Genomic DNA, 13,606 nt, shown 5'->3' on the forward strand with positions numbered 1-13,606 from the left:
CTACAAAAGAACTGATATGAATATTACGTGGCGCCAAAATGTATTTTTTGAAAGGTTTTTCCATAGCATTTGCTAAATTTGAAGTAAAACGCGCCACAAAAGAGCCTCAAACTGCAGACTTTATCGAAGGTATTCTTTTGTGGCACGTTTTACTGCAAATTTAGCAAATACTTTGTAAAAATCTGTCAAAATAAAACTATATTTTATTTTCCATCAAAATAACAATACATTTTTGCGCCACGTAATATTCATATCAGATCGCTTGTAGCTGGAATATTGTGTGAGTAACTCATTTTTACCGCTTTTAGCGGTTCTTTTTATTCTTGTATCAGGAGATATTCAAAGTTTTTGTTATAAATGTTTAAATGAAATGTCTGCACTTGAATGTAATGCTTCTCGATTACACGTTATAACTGGTCGCATTTGTCGCATTATCGCCCAAATGGTCTAGTGGTTACGACACCAAACTTGTGATAGGGCAATCCGAGTTCATATCCTAGCCATCCCAATATTTTTTTTCTATATAGGTACATAATTCTTTGTGTCCATCAAATGTACACTAGATTTTTTTCTATTCGGAATAGATTAAAAAATATATATATTGAGATGGATGGCAAATAAACTCGAATTGTCCGATAAAGTTTAGCGTCGTAACCACTAGACCATTTCGGCGATAATTGTTAAATAGATTATACTTTTGGAGTTCGATAACTTCTAAACGGTTTAACCAATTTTGATCACTAAACATGAGTTTCAAAGATATTGACACCTAGTGTCTGATGTACCTAAGGCCAAATATGATATCTGACATGATGTAAGACTTAGTGAGCTTGAAAAACCGTTTTTCCCATTGGAAATGGACTTATAATACTTGTGAGTTAATACTAATATAAATATGATAAGATAATACTTAAACATTCGAATTTTCCCAGATTAGAGGTATACACAGAGGTATGCAGAGGTATACATTTATCAAAAAAATATGCCCTGTTGTACAGGGTTATTCACTATATTTTGACCCCTCTGTACTGCGTTATTGACAGAATGAGAAAAAAATGTAAAATACAAAAGTTATTCGATTTTTAAATTATGATTTTCTAACATAAGATCTAACAAAACTATGCAGATGCAGGCTAGGGCTGCATATACGCTGCACAGCTACCCTGAAACGGTGGAAGCATTTGAAGGTGAGACTTCTGTTAAAACCACCAACCCTTTCGTCTGTTCTGTTTGGGGAACACTTAGACGAAAAACGAAGCTATATACAAACATCAGGCCTGATTATATACAACTAAACTTGTGCTTTTGCGGAGTTTATCCGCACTTACGGGCACATAGACAAATGCGTAGAATCCTTAGGGAGGCGAGGCTCCAATTCAACGCTAATTTCTCGACGTCACTTCAGCTTGGTGGACCTTTTGACGGAGGTGAAAAATCCTATACGTCGGTTCTGTGATGTAGAACACTTTGACGCACGATGGGGCGAGAGACTATCATACTAGTGACGTCATCCATCTGGGCGTGATGACGTAATCGATTATTTTTTTAAACGAGAATATGGGTCGTGTGTTTTTTTTATTTATTTAATGGCATATACATTAGTCATTCAGCCAGTTGCAATAAAGAATATACAATCCTATCCCTAATACAAAATTAAACAGAAACAATATAGTAATACAATAATAAATAATACAATACAATAATAATACAATAAAAACAATAATGGATCTCTGATAAAGTGATGTAACATTTATGATGAAAAAGGATGCAAATCTGAACTGAAATCATAAAAAATATCATGCCCGCGTACAAATCTTATAGGACCGTGTGTGTATCTGACATGAAATCTATAATGATATTGTATATTTGTTGTGAGCCTGTAGCCAGCAGAGACTGGATATTGAATGGTGCATGCATATCAAGTTTGATTAAATTTTTATAGAGAGAGTTTGAATGCTGTTGAAACTTAGTACATTCAAAAAAGATATGATCAAGATCACCCTGCTTTCCGCAATGTTTGCAATTATCGTCTTCAATCATATTTATTTTTAGTCCAGAGAAATAAGATTTTTCTCGTGACACATCCCCCTCCAGGCCGAAACCAAATTTTTTGAGTAGTATGGACATCTATATTAATAACCTATATGTTTCCTGCAGCCGATTTTGATCATATACATAGCTATAAACAAATGAAGATAAAAAAACGCTAAATTTTCGCTTTTTTCGTCTATTACTAAAAAATGAAGCATTTTAAACAAATCTTAGAGTAAGAAACTGATAAATCATATAAAAAACTTCAATATGGCGTTTACTGCATATGTCTATCCTTATTTGTTCCTTACAAAATTGCAAAATAAGTCATAAATTTTGAGATTTTATAAATGTTCATAACTTATGTAAAAATTAAGTTAGAACTTTCTTATTACACAGAATGCTGAGACTTCTGGTGCTTAAATTATATTCTAAATTTCAAAGCAATTGGTCAAATAGTTTAAAAGTTATTTAATTTGTTTATCCCAAATTAATTTTTTTTGCAACACTATAAGTCAGAAAACGATGAGGTTACAGTAATACTTTGGACAGTTTATGAAAGAAGAAGATTTATTCTATTAACTTAATTAAAAAAAAATGACAAAAAATAATTATAAATAGTGTAAAATTATTTTGCAAAAACATGTCAATTTTTTGCTTATAAACAATTAGAATAACTTTTTAACCGTTACCCGTAGAAAAATTATTTTTCCATATTTAGAAAGACTAAATTTTTATACACATTTAGAAAGAAAAACAATTGTCCTACGACAATTAGGGACAAAGTTAGCCCCCTTCTTTTTTTAATTCACGGCAGCTTTGTTTATAACAATTAAGAAATAAAATTAGCAGCATTTGAAAGAACATACTTCAAAGTTTTAACGTACCAAGTATACAAAAGATTTCCTGTCAAGGAAATCGTCCACAAAGCTTAAAAATGTGGCCCTTAAAATCGGCCGGCGTTGAAACTTGGGATAGCGATGAGAGGGGGGAAGGAGCTGTTAACTGTATCTCTGGTTCTCGATTATTTATTTCGTTGTTTCTTTTTTTAATTTGTATGTACTTTTTACGTACATTACGAATATGCGTTATTTAAATAAACTAATTGTTATATACACCATCAAATTTGTTTAAACAATTTTTTTCAATTTTTTTAATAATATTTTATGTAACTTTTATTGTAAAACGTACATATTAGTTATACAGGGCGTAAGAAAAATACAGGTCATAAATTAAATCACATATTCTGGGACCAAAAATAGATCGTTTGGTCCTAACTTACCTTAATACAAATGTGCACATAAAAAAAGTTATAGCCCTTTGAAGTTACAAAATGAAAATCGATTGTTTCAAATATATCTAAAACTATTAGAGATTTTTTATTGAAAATGGACATGTATCATTCTTATGACAGGAACATCTTAAAGAAAAATTATAGTGAAATTTTTGCATCCCATAAAAATTTTATGGGGGTTTTGTTCCCTTAAACCCCCCAAACTTTTGTGTATAACCCAATTAAATTATTATTGTGGTACCATTAGTTAAACTCACTGTTTTTAAAACTTTTTTGCCTCTTAGTATTTTTTCGATAAGGCAGTTTTTATCGAGTTGCGGCTTCTTTTTTAATATGTTTACATAAAAATTTTATGGGGGTTTGTTCCTTTACACCCCCCAAATGTTTGTGTACGTTCTAATTGAACTATTACTGCGGCACCATTAGTTAAATACAATGTTTCTAAAACTTTTTTGTCTCTTAGTATTTTTTCGATAAGGCACCTTTTATCAAGATGTGGCTTCTTTTTTAATATGGTTCAAAATATGCCTAAAAATGTAAATTATAAATAATAAATTTTCATACGATTACCAAGTCTTCATAATCGTACTTAACCATATTATACAAATATGTGGTGGATTTGACGAATATTTAAAATATCTCAATAAAAACTGACTTTTCGAAAAAGTACTAAGAGGCAAAAAAGTTTTAAAAACATTGTGTTTAACTAATAGTACCACATTAATAATTTAATTGGAACGAACACAAAAGTTTGGGGGGGGGGGTTTAAAGGAACAAAACCCCCATAAATTTTTTATGGGGTGTCAAAATTTTACTATAATTTTTTTGTAAGATGCTCCTGCCATAAAAATACCACATGTCTATTTTCAATAAAAAATCTCTTCTATATATTGGACAAAATCGTTTTTCATTTTGTAAATTCAAAGGGCTGTAACTGTTTTTATGTGCATATTTATACTAAGGTAAGTTAGGTTCAATCGAACTATTTTTGGTCCCAGAATATGCGATTAAATTTATGACCTGTATTTTTGTTACACCCTGTAATTATTATATTACTAATCCTATTCAATTATTCCTAAATCTAAAATTGGCTTATAATATTAAATTGAAAATAAAAAATCTCAAATAAACTAGGATTTATTTGTTGATAAACATGCTACTAGATAAACGAAAAATGAAATGTAACAAAATTAGAGAGAGGATAAAAAGAACAAAATTATTTTCAGAAATTTTCTACAATATTGTAATAATTGTATCTTACAACATTGAAAGTTATAATTTTAAGATTGCTAAAAAACAAAATATATTTCATACATTTTGGTATGATAGCATAACTATTAAAATAAAATTAAAGGAGGTTTATCTAGGAATACTTGTATTTTTATGAAAAACGTAACAATTATCAGTTACCCATTTATTATAAGTTTTTGTAAAGTCAAGTGCATATGATCCATTCCTATAATTGCCAACAAAGTCATCCTAAAAATATCGTAAAAGAATTTCCAAAAATTGTTTACACAATTTACATAGTTAATTAAATAACCACTTTATTAACAAAAAACATATCCGTAACGTACGCAAAGAGTACACGCAGATTAAAAAAAGAAACTCCAAAATAGATAATAGAGAAAGATTGAGGTTTTGATAACCGAAGTCCATAAACTATTTATATCTCTGTACTAACAAGTACTCGGTGCAACCAGTTTTGCAAGAGCAGATAGTTTATTTTAATAAAATATCTGATATAAAGAAGATCTGTTGATCGGATCGGCACTAACGGTTCTTAGCTTAATTTCCAACCCCAATCAATTACGTTTATCTCTTTTTTGGTGGTTCTGTAACTTCAGTTTTTCATTCACATAATAGCATGTTTACTAAAAAACCTAGTTTATTTGAGATTTTCTGATTTCCATAAACCAATACTATTTTTAGAAACAATCGAATGGGATAATTTGTTTTTTCATACTTTAAATTATTACTAAGTTTAATAAAAAACTATGTATTATTATATTATTCATAAATATGTATGTTTTGTGATTAAAATTACTTCAAATATTATTAAAAAAAATGAAAAAAAATTGTTTAAACAAATTTGATGGTGTATATAACAATTAATTTATTTAAATAATGCATACTCGTACTGTACGCAAAAAGTACATACAAATTAAAAAAAGAAACGTCGAAATTCATAGGCGAGAACAAGAGATACAGCTAACATTTCCTTCCCCCTTCTCATCGATCTCCCAAGTTTCGAGGCCGGCCGATTTTAAGGGTCACATTTTGAAGTTTTGTGGACGATTTGTTTGAAAGTATATATTTTTTATACTTGGTACATTAAAACTCTGAAGTATGCTCTTTCCAATGTGACTGATTTGATTTCGTAATTGTTATAAAGAAAGCTGCTGTGAATTAAAAAATGGGGGGCGGCAACTTCGTCCCTAATTGTCATAGGACAATTTTTTCTTTTTTTTAAATTTGTATAAAAATTCAGTCTTTCTAAATGTGAAAAAATAATTTTTCTACGGGTAATGGTTAAAAAGTTATTCTAATTGTTTATAAGCAAAAAATCGACATGTTCTTGCAAAATAATTTTGCGATACTTAGAATTATTTTTTGTCATTATTTTTTAATTACGTTATTAGTATAAATCTTCTTTCATAAACTATCCAAAGTATTACTGTAACTTTATCATTTTCTGACTTACAGTGTTACAAAAACAATTAATTTGGGATAAACAAATTAAATAACTTTTAAACTATTTGACCAATTGTTATGAAATTTAGTGTGTAATTTAAGCACCAGAAGTCCCAGCATTCCGTATAATAAGAAGATCCTAAGTTCATTTTTACATAAGTTATGATTATTTATAAAAACTCAAAATTTATGAATTATTTTGCAATTTTCTAAGCAACCAATAAGGATAGACATATTCAGCGGGAGCCATATTGAAGTTTTTTATATGGTTTATGAGTTTCTTACTTCCAAATTTGTTTAAAATGCTTAGCCATTTGGCAATAAACGAAAAAAGCGAAGATTTAGCGTTTTTTGATCTTCAATTGTTTATAACTATGTATATCATCAAAATCGGCTGCAGGAAACATAGGTGATTATTATAGATGTCCAGACTACTCAAAAAATTTGGTTTCTACCTGGAGGGGGTTGTGTCACCAACAGGCTATTTTTTTCCTTATTTCTCTGAACTATTTATATAAATGACTTGGATAGCAAGCATGCCCAAAACGTAGTCGATTTATAGTTGTTATATATTTACGTGGAGCTTTAAAACTCTTAAACCAGGTACTTCGTGGAATCACTGGTTGTAAAGTGGTGTATCTTGTTAGGTTTGTTAGCTCATTTGAAAGAATATTCAATTCTCTATTCAGTAACATAAACATTAAGATAATTATTTATACAGGGTGTCCAAAAAAATTTTTTAAATTAAATTAATTGACACAAAAAGAAGAATGTATGTAATTTATTTAATTCAAAATATCTTCTACTGCTGTTAGAAAACAGAAATAAAAGTTTATTGCACAAATAAACATTGCTTTTTGCTTAAATTCAATGTTCAAACTGCCAAGAGGCAGATGAGTGGCAGCTTGAACATTGAATTTAAGTGAAAAGTAATGTTTATTTGTTCAATATATATTTATTTCTGTTTTCTGACAGCAGTAGAAGATATTTTGAATTAAATAAATTACATACATTCTTCTTTTTGTGTCAATTAATTTAATTAAAATAGGGAATTGAATAACCTTTCAAATGAGCTAACACACGACCTCTATTCTCATTTAAAAAAATAGTCGATTACGTCATCACGCCCAGGTGGATGACGTCACTAGTATGATATATCATATAGTCAAAAAATCATAATTTAAAAATCGAACAACTTTGTATTTAAAATTTTTTTTCTAATTCTGTAAATAAAGCAGTTTACAGGGGGGTCAACATATAGTGAATAGCCCTGTACCTACCCAGTTCTACCGGGTGGTGAATTGGAAAACGGGCCACAGGAAATTCAATGTAATATTTTAAACTGTTGAATTCCTTCTTCCCTAATTATTTAAAACACATGATAAACTATTTGTAGAGGATTGAAAACTGTATTGAAAACAACTGTTAAAATAATTCTTCTACGAATTAAACATATTCCAAAATTTTGTAAAAATATAATAAATTTGTCACAGAATCAGCCAAAGTTAGGCCACACACAGTGCCATAATGTGTATCGGTTGCGTTCGGTCACAATGAAGTTATTATAAATATTAATATTTGAACTGTCAAAATTTTGATTTCATCATTTCTTGTTTAAAAAATGATAAAATTGATAAGATACCCTCAGTTGAGGAGAAAGTATTAATAATAGGACTTTTCATTCACAGTCATTTGTTTTGAGCTTCTGTCATATGTCGTATAAGCCGTGTATATTAATATTATTGGGACCGTGCAAGTTCGGAAAAGCGACACCTGGTTTCATAGCTCAGCAACATTTTTCGCACTTTTAATTATATTGGATAATTATATTAGTCCCAGTTACTGGATAATTGTCAAGGCCATAGCCCAAAAAAATTATAAGAAAAAAAGTAAGATTTAGGTTATGTTATTAAAAGTTAAACGATTGTATGTAGTAAATAAAATTAATTACTAAAATGCAGTACTGCAAGCAAAATACAATTATTATCTAATTTACTTTTATTTAATAATTGCTTATCACATCAATATTATGGAGCAACATATACTTTTTCTTCTTCAATGACAGTATGACAGCCCTGGCACTAAGGCTATCTTCTCCCGGTGAGGGTGGTTATCCCTTATCCGAGGGGTGGAATAATTGATACGCTTTTACTTGTTGAGTTGTTTTATTTACACTCGCATGAGCATAAGCTGGTAGCACCGCACCCAAAGAACGTCTCGTGTAGAAAGAGACACTATCTTTAATGTGGAAATATTACGTCTGATCACCAAAATAGAATGACGAATGTCTAATATAATAATAAGAATTCCCTTGTTATAGTTTTGCTGTTTATATATTTAGAAATGCCTATTCAGCATCGACCATGAAAAGTGTTTATAATTGACTCTGCAATTATTAGTGAATCGTGATCTAGGATAACAATATTTATATAATCGAATGAAGGTTGTAATATTGTTATGATGACATAAATAACTGAAAGTAATTATCGTAGATAATTACAGGGTGTTTTTAAGATATATCTACTGAGTACAGATGAATTCTTGTACACCTTCCCTTTTTAGGAATTTTCCGACTACGGGGAGGGAAATTTGCAAGTCGTGCTACCAACCCATACTGTGTTGTAATCAATACAAAAAATTTATTTTATATACAACTTCCTAAGCCTACGTAAATACATAAATAATATAAAATGTTCGTTTAACAACATTGTTTCGTAACACTTGTCACTCACTGTGTTTTCGGATTGTAAGCATATAATCTATTCTTATGTATTTCCTTGATTTTATTGTTTTCTATTCTGATTTTTCAATTAACGTTATTTACTTCTGTTATCGTGAAAGGACCTACATAAAGACTATCAAACTTACCATTCTCTTCCCTTTTTACAAGGACTAGGTCTCCTATTTTAAAGTGTTGTGGTGTTGCTTTGAGCTTATTCTTTTCTTGCCGCTCTTTTTTGTGTTTTAATAAGAAGGTTCTGGCTCTCTCGTGTGCGCTTTGTATTCTCCTTTTCATGAACATTTTTCAGTGCGTCACAAATTATAGAAAAAAAGGTAAGTCCGTGATAATACATATTTATGACATTTATTCTAACGTGACATTTTAGTTAAATCTGACAGTTGTCAAATTTTATTTTCAATTTGGAATAAAACCAAATCATTTGTGTCTATTGCATTTATAAAATGGTATTTTCTTTCATTTGTATAGTCTTATAAATTGTACAGATTATATTGATAATATTATTATTTTATTTAATAAATAATTCTTTTTTGATTATGGCGCCATCTATCGACAACTAGAATAATCACCGAACTAGAATAATTACCGAAGTATTCCCAGACGTGCCTTTTTTTCTGTCACATACAATTTAATGCGTTAGAGAGAAATCGAAAAACTGTGACGCACTGAAAGATGATCATGAGAAAAAGAATAGTTTGTATCGTAACTCATTGTAGTAGGCATCTATATTGTAACATGGTTGAATCTCATGTGTAAGGTCTTCCGGTAGGTTAACCTTCCTGCCATATAACAGTTCGAACGGTGTGTATCCATGATACGCGTTAGGGGTTGTATTGTAGCAGTATGTGAACATTCTGCAACACACATCCCAATTTTCTCTGTCTTCGTCTATGAATGCTCTTACGTACTCGTTCAACGTTCTGTGTAGTTTTTCGCAACTTCCAATGGACTGTGGGTGGTATGCCGTTGAAAAGTTGTGTTCTATTTTTAATAGCTTTGTTAATTCCTGCATTACTTCGTTCTTATACTCTGTGCCTTGGTCTGTTCTTATTTGCTTCATGAGTCCGTATGTTGGTATGAAATGATCAAAGATTCCTCTTGCTATTGTCTCTGCTTCTTTATTGCACACTGGTATGCTGACCGCGTATTTTGTCAGTTCACACAACATTGTGATACAGTATTTATTACCTTCATTACTTCTCGTGAATGGACCTATTGTATCTATGTATACTATGTCCCATGGTTTGGAAGATGTGTCCGATATCACGAACTCTTCGACATGTGTTCTTTTCGGTTTGTTAATTTGACATTTGTGGCATTGTTTTACGTATTTTCTTACGTCTTTTTCCAAATTTTTCCATCGGAATCTTGCCTTTAGCTTCTTAATTAGTCTGTTATTCCCTACGTGTCCTCCGAACATCGGGTGATTATGGTATTCTCCTATTAATCTGTGTTTTTCTTTGTCATCTTTTATTGTTTCTGGTACTTCACATATGTATATTTCTATATTCTTCAATTTTTTATTTCCTTCTTTAATAAATTCATCAATTGTGCACATTTTAAAAATAATATCATTTACGTATATTTTTACTTTACGTACTGCATTCTCTACCGCCAGCTTATCAAGCTGTACCAACGCTTGGTTTAAATCGAAACGATTCAATCCTGTGGCTATGCTTTTGCTGCATTTTATTTTGTTTTTGGCCCTAATGCTCAGTCTTGGTGAGATTAGTTCTGCTCCAAAGGACAAAATTGGTAGTCTATGCGCCTCTAAATTATTTAGTACCTTCCTTACTGTCTGTTTGGTGGCTTCTGGCTGTAGTGCGAGTTCACTTTCAGCCTTTGTTTGTCTTGCTTCTTTCTCCTTTTCTTTTGCTTGAGCTCTTGTTATAGCTAGTATATGGGCGTTGTCTATGTATAGGTTTTTTAGTTGATGCAATGTTATTCTTGAAAGGCTGTCTGCGTAGTTGCTTTTCCCTGTTATATACTCTATTTCGAAGTCATATTCTTCTAGGTCTAATCTGATCCTCGTGAGTTTTGAGGTTGGTTCTTTAATTGCAAATAGGTTTGTCAAAGGTTTATGGTCTGTTTTTACTTTGAATGTTGGTGCTCCATATAGATAACATTTAAAATAATTAATTCCCCAATGAATCGCTAGTAATTCCTTAACGATTATAGGTTTATTACATTCTCCTTTACTAAAACTTCTTGATGCATATGCTATAGGTAGGTCAATTCCGTTATAATCTTTTTCTACAACCACTATTCAAAGTGCACTTTTCTGCACGGTTTTATGTTAGCAAACTTGATATTTTCTCACAGTATAAGATATTTGACATTAGTGTGCAGAAAAGTGACGTTTCTGTGCCGCAAAGTGACGTTTCTGTGCCGCAAAGTGACGTTTCTGTGCCGCAAAGTTCTTTTCTGCACAGTTGACTACCTCATTCTGAGTAACGTTATATTCTGTTTACATCCGTGGACTACCGCATTCTGAGTAACGTTATATTCTGTTTACATCCGTGGTTAAACTTTAGACAAATATATAACCTATAAGACAATTATTATATTTAACTATAGCATAGAAACTAAATTATGGATGTTACAACTGTTTTATTTTACAATTTTATTCTTATTAAACATTTCATAATTATCAAATAACCAATAAGGATTTAGCAACCTGTGCAAGAGACGTCGAATGAAGTAGGTTTTGTGTAAATCCGTGACTGCATAAATATAATGTCAATAATGTGTAATAATTGTTTAAATTTAAACAAATTAAGGCAGTGCATTAATTTTTTAACTGATTTCTGTGTAATTTATTTAGGTATAAGGAATTTAAATTGATTAGTAGGTATTAATTAAATACAGTTTAAAATTTATCACATAGGTACCTATTATAATTAATCGTCGTTTGGAAATTGTGATTTTTATTTTTAGGAAAAACTGTGCTTGTAGAAAAAGTATAGTGTGAAACACGTGCAGAAATATAATTTCTCACTCGTTTGAATTGCGGCACTCGCTTGCGCTCGTACCGCAACTTTTCAAACTCGTGAGAAATTAGTATCTTTCTGCACTTGTTGCACAATATACTATGACTTAGGATTGCTGAACAACTCTCATTGGATGCGTCTGTTGTTAAGATAAACTGTTTGTTGAAATCAGGATATTTTAAAATTGGTGGTTTCGTCAGAGATGCTTTAAGCTTTTTGAATGCTTTTTCACACTCCTCGGTCCACGAAAATTCTACTCCTTTCCTCGATAATTTGTTGAGTGGTCTGCATATTTCCGCAAAATTTTTAATAAAACGTCTGTAATAGTTGCAAAATGCTACAAATCTCTTTGTTTCTTCCGCTGTCTTAGGTGTCGGATATTGTTCAATTGCTGCATACTTCGCTTTGTCTGGTGATACTCCCTCTTGAGAAAGATCGTGTCCTAAATATGTTACTTCCCTTCTAAAGAATTGACATTTTCCTGGGTTAAATTTCAAATTGAATTTTCGACATGTCTCGAATGTCTTTTTCAGGTTGTCTAAGTGATGTTTTTCGGATATTCCAATTACTACGATATCGTCCATGTAAAGAAATGCTTTGTCTGGTGTTAATCCTGAAAATGCTATTGACATCATTCTTGAAAAGCTATTTGGGCTTACATTTAATCCAAAAGGTAATCTGGTAAATTGAAATGCTCCATTTTCTGTGCTGAACGATGTGTATTTTCTCGATGATTTTTCTAATGGTATCTGGTGAAAGCCTGACATTAAGTCTATAACTGAAAACCATTTTGCTCTTCCTAGTTGATCTAATATCGAATCTATTCTTGGTAATGGAAATTTGTCTGTAACTATCTTCTTGTTCAGTTGTCTAAAATCTATGCATAATCTCCATGCTTTTCCTCCATCTATAGCTTTTTTCGGTACCAGTACTACTGGGCTGTTGTACTCGGATGTAGATGGTTCTATGATTCCTTGGTCTCTTAGGTTTTGTACTTGTCGATTTAATTCCTCTGTTTGCGCATGAGGTGTCCTATAATTCTTGATATATACCGGAGTTTGGTCTTTAACTCTTAGTTTTTGTTCGTAGAAATTGTTACAGGTTAACATATCATGCCTTAGGGCGAATATGTCTGAATATTCCTCGCATAACGATACTAAGTTGTCTCGTATGTATTCTGGTATGTCTAATTTCAGTGATTCTCGTAATTCTTTTTTTCTGTCCTTGCTGTCGTTGACTAGCCTATATATATATTGAATAGTTTAATATCCAACGTCCTGATTGTGCTTGCGTCTACATTTACTGTTTCGTACGTTGTGTTCAAAATTTTGATGTATGGATTATTACTTGAAATAATTGCTCTTGCTATGAATATTCCTGGTTGTATTTCTTGCTGTTCCACTATCCTGTCTTTCTTTAACGTTTGAAAAATTTTTACGATTCTGTAAATTTCACATCTAGGCGGTATTATTATGGTGTCATTGTCTATATTATCCAGAAGTTTCGTACTAATGTAACAATCGTTGTCCTCTTTAATGTGCATTTTAAGGTTTGCGTAATCTAGTATACATTGAAAGTTAGAAATAAAGTCTCTCCCAATGATTCCGTCTGTTGGAATTGGAAAGTTAGGTTCTACCAATTGAAAGATGTGTTCGAATCGAGTTCCTTTTACTTCGAGTGTTGTCTCAACTTCTCCCATTGTTTGCAACTCTCCTTTAGTGACTCCTTTTATTTTCGCCTTTGTGTTTGGTTTCATCTGTTCCTTCATAAAATCTTGTGAACATTTTAGTATTGAAATGTCAGCTCCTGTGTCTATGATAAAAGTGCTTGTGTTTTCAAGAATTCCTGTTTTCATTC

The 13,606-nt window shown here is 31.2% G+C and overlaps 1 protein-coding gene across 2 annotated transcripts in view; it reads left to right on the forward strand.

The window, feature by feature from the left end:
* LOC114335848 (telomere-associated protein RIF1-like) overlaps window positions 1-13,606 on the forward strand; it is a 102,263-nt gene that overhangs the window by 47,503 nt on the left and 41,154 nt on the right. The window lies entirely within an intron of this gene.

This window comes from Diabrotica virgifera, chromosome 2 (genome assembly GCF_917563875.1).
Source record: "Diabrotica virgifera virgifera chromosome 2, PGI_DIABVI_V3a".
In the NCBI taxonomy this organism is placed as follows: Eukaryota; Metazoa; Arthropoda; class Insecta; order Coleoptera; family Chrysomelidae; genus Diabrotica; species Diabrotica virgifera.